Source organism: Tachysurus fulvidraco, chromosome 20 (genome assembly GCF_022655615.1).
Source record: "Tachysurus fulvidraco isolate hzauxx_2018 chromosome 20, HZAU_PFXX_2.0, whole genome shotgun sequence".
Lineage (NCBI taxonomy): Eukaryota > Metazoa > Chordata > Actinopteri > Siluriformes > Bagridae > Tachysurus > Tachysurus fulvidraco.
The window spans coordinates 6,296,493-6,301,077 of record NC_062537.1 but is presented as its reverse complement, the minus strand read 5'-3'; positions in this window follow the sequence as shown (position 1 = coordinate 6,301,077).

Here is a 4,585-nt window from a genome sequence, read left to right as displayed (position 1 = left end):
CACTGATAATGATATATAAGGGTAGGTGAGACAGCTTGCCTACATGTTATTGCTGAAGTAAGTGGAACTGCCCTTTTGCTCCTTGAATTCAGCAATGCAGGTTACACTGTTAATCACATAAACAACGATTAAAAGGGAAACCAAATGCATACAAATAGGAATAATAAACATGGTTGTGTAGTAATAAAGCCATACTTGTTAGGGTCATCATGCTGCACGCGCCATAATAAACAAGTTACCAGGTAGCATTGAGTTGTGTTGACTAACAGGTCTATTCCAGTGCTATTAACTAAAACAATAGACTCAAAGAAATTTCTAATGTTAACCAGAGTACGAAACGAAACGTAAACTCTCCTACCTTTCCGCGCTCAAGCTACATTTATGTACTTTTTTGACGCCTTCGCAGTTTTTTTTTCCTGAACCCAGCGGTTTGGAAACTCACACCACGTGACCTGCCTATCCCAGCCCGTGACGTCACGCGACGAACTCCTTTAAAGCTCAGAGACAGTACAGAACAAGTGATATAACTGTGCAGCCGAGTGTTGAAACTTACTTGTAAAGTAGATGGCAATTTAACGTGCGGATAGTGATAATGAGCCTCGTGAATACACGGGTATGTTTCAGGTATCCGTTCATCCTTCCATCCCTGTTCTGTTCTTATTATTTACAGGGTCACGTGGTACCTGTAGCCTATCCCAGGGGAGTCAGGGCACAAAGTGGGGACACCATGGACACTTATACCTTGGCACTAAGACCTCCTCTTCTTATTAATGTCACTGTATTAATTAACACCTTCATGAAGTTCCATCCATCGCTCTATCAGTCTAGCAGTAGCATGTATATTTCTGTCGATCAATCTATCTGTATCTCTCACTCATTCGGTCTTTCTACTAATAACACTCTTACTTTATCTCACCTACTCACTTTTGCACTCTATTTGTCATCTTTTTTCTTTTCTTTTTTTTTTTTTTTACCAGTTTCTTTCTTTCATTCTTATGAAGCTTATGATGCAGTTTTGAACTTTCAAGCTGGCTTTGTCAAGCCACTATCAACGCTTTTCATGATCATCTATCTGGCTTATATTTATGTAGCTATATAGACCACCTGTTTAAAGTGATATTGGCACAATGGTGCAACGGGTATTGTTGTTGTCTTGCACCTCTGTTTTTCATGTCCTTGTGTGTTTCTGTGGCTTACTGCATGGTTCTCCAGTTTCCTCCGCTCTCACAAAACACTGTTGATTGGCAATGCTACATTGCCCTAGGTGTGTATATGTGGTAATTGTAATACTTCTATTCAATTCAGTTCAATTCAATTCAAATTTTAACGATCACAGGCTGTTCAAGAAGATGGCTAGTCAAGCTGTGTAACATGAACACAGCTCTGATACTACTGTAACCAAACCCTGTAGCTCATTCGCAGAGTAAAGAGTCAGTTGAGGTGGTGGGTGTTGTAGAAAGAGTCAGTGCTGTGTAAAGAGTCAGTTGCAGTATTGGGTGTTGTAGAAAGAGTCTGTGCTGTGTAAAGAGTCAGTTGAGGTATTGGGTGTTGTAGAAAGAGTTGGTGCTGTGTAAAGAGTTCGTTGAGGTAGTGGATGTTGTAAAAAGAGTCAGTGCTGTGTAAAGAGTCAGTTGAGGTATTGGGTGTTGTAGAAAGAGTCGGTGCTGTGTAAAGAGTAAGTTGAGGTCGTGGGTGTTATAGAAAGAGTCGGTGCTGTGTAAAGAGTCTGTTGAGGTATTATGTGTTGTAGAAAGACTTGGTGCTGTGTAAAGAGTCAGTTGAGGCTGTGGGTGTTGTAGAAAGACTCAGTACTGTGTAAAGAGTCAGTTGAGGTATTGGGTGTTGTAGAAAGAGTTGGTGCTGTGTAAAGAGTCAGTTGAGGTAGTGGATGTTGTAAAAAAGAGTCAGTGCTGTGTAAAGAGTCATTTGAGGTAGTGGGTGTTGTAGAAAGAGTCAGTGCTGTGTAAAGAGTCAGTTGAGGTAGTGGTGAATTTTCCTCTTCCTAACCATTAAGCAAAAGAATTATAACAGGTTAGTTATACAAATGTCACATTTAATCTGGATAGTTTAAACTAGCACTTTTTTTTCTTTCATAATTTTACTTCATTCTCTATCTGTGGACAAAGCATTGGCCTAGACAACATTCTTTTCTAGTCTGTTTTTTTTCCCCTCGACATTCTGCACCCTATCTGTGTCATGTTTCTTTTGCTACTTTACATAAGCTCAAGGTGCTCAATGTCTCCTCAATGCATGGGTGTAAATTTCATTTAACAGTAGGGGGGGCAATAAATATAAAATTTCTCAGAAGCAATTTTTGAAGGGGGGACACAAATAATACAGTCAAATTGTACTTATAAAGATATGTCCCCACAGTGGAAAACTTTGCTTTTATCATTATTATTGTAGCATGGAGACTGTCATTATGGTTTTTTCAAAGTTTTTCTCAGGTTCAAATTTTCCTTTTCTCCGTCATTTTATCTAGTCTATTACATTGCAAGGCAAGGTAATTCAAAGTGCTTTACATAAAGAAAGTAAAACTATCATAAAAAATAATCACAATAAAAATAAGTAATTAAAAAAGGTTTCAAATTTTATTTTAAATTAATTAAGACACTTAAGAACAGAATAGAAATTGATTATCCAAAAAATACAGTGAGGTCAGGACGTAGCACAGCGCTCATTTAGTAAAAGCACAGCTAAACAATATACTAATTGTGGCCAAGTCGTCCCAAATAAAACAATGCATGGGAAACGGCTTTGGCCTGTTAGTTACAGTGCACTATGCAACAAGCTATTGTAAACAAGCTAACGTTAACTAGATAAGTAGTATTTTAATCGCTAATATAGCAGATTCATCGAAAATTACATCGGTAATCAGCATTTTTGCCGCAACTAATTTACGTCTGAATCTACATCAACTACATTAAAGAGAATCGCTTTATTTAAAGTAAATATAATCCCCTACTTAATGGAGTTCAACATTAACTGAGCCGCAGCCACACACCTGACTCGTGTGTGCAGAGTAGGTGAGATGAACTGGGAAAGCAGGCAGTGGGTCAAACCACTGGCAGGAAGGGGAGGGGGAACTCAACTGTTTCTAAATGCAGTTTTTGCGGGGGGGTTTTCTACTTACACGATTATGTAGGTATACAAACATATATTTTCCACAATAGAGAGTGCGATATTTTTAAAATATTTTTTTTTGGGGGGATCCTCGGATTGGAGGGGCATGTCCCCCCGTCCCCCCCGGGATTTACGCCCATGCCTCAATGAACCCTTTTGTTATTTCACTCTGTGTGGCAGTGTGTTTGGAATTTATTTGGTCATTATTTTATTGCCTGGATATAAATGTACTATAAACGGTGTTGTCTGGAATTCTTTTAGCTTGAAGATTTTAGCTCTGCAGTCATTAATGCATAGTTAAGTGAAGAGTTTTCACTTACTGTTCCCCAATAAAACATTCTAAAGATATACATCACAGGTTGCTTGAAGGTGTATGGATGTACTCTATAACAATGTAATGTCGTCAACTATACTGTAATTAGGCTTTTACTGAGTCGTTCGATTCTGTTCTAGAAATTATGTGTGAATATACAGATTCTGATCTCAGGTTTAATGGCATAGAGTTAATGTTAGAATTTTTTTGAATTATCACAGATTTTGGCCAAGATGCATCGATCAAAGCACTCTACAATTGACATTCATTAAATATTAATGCAGTTACCATAAAAAGAAATTCCATATGTGTCTTCACATGGAGTAGCTTAAAAGAAGAATCCTGTGCTTTTCATATAAAACAATTCAATTCAAGTTTATTTGTATAGCACTTTTTACAATTGACATTGTCTCAAAGCAGCTTTACAGAGCATAAACATAGAACAAAAGGTTAATATAAAGAATAATAGAAAGATTAATAGAATACAAAATTCAAGATTAATATTAGATATATTTAAATGTGTATGTATTTATCCCCAATAAACAATTCTGAGGTGACTCAGGCAGCAGTGGAAAGGAAAAACTCCCTTAGATGGTTAGGAAGAAACCTCGAGAGGAACCAGACTCAAAGGGGAACCTCATCCTCATATGAATGACACTGGAGGGTGTGATTATAAATATACAGTCTGACAAATGTTGCATTGATGCAAAAGATCACATGGAGTTCACATCTCCTCTATAGTATCGCAGAGTCCAACTGGAGCTGGTAGATCTCTAGATGCCTCAGGATTCTCAGAGTCGGCCTCGTCTCAGCGTAAGTCCAAAATCTTCATCGTATAGAAGACGATCAGAGCTGATACAGTACAATTTCTGGATGCCTCGGGATGGGTAGAAAGAGAGAAGCAGTGGAGAGGGATTAAGATAGCTGCTGTTCATAATGCACCACACCACAAAAACACCACAAGTTGCATTTCGAAAAATCACAACACTCACAAAAAGTAAATCCTAAAACCCTGGAAGGATTGATTAAAGAACAAAAAGGTCATATACAGGTCAAATACAGTAGGGTACAATTTTCTGTGTTTAACACCATACTAAAAAGAAAAAATAATTCTAGAATTATTTTACAACTTGTTTACTTCTTTTCTCA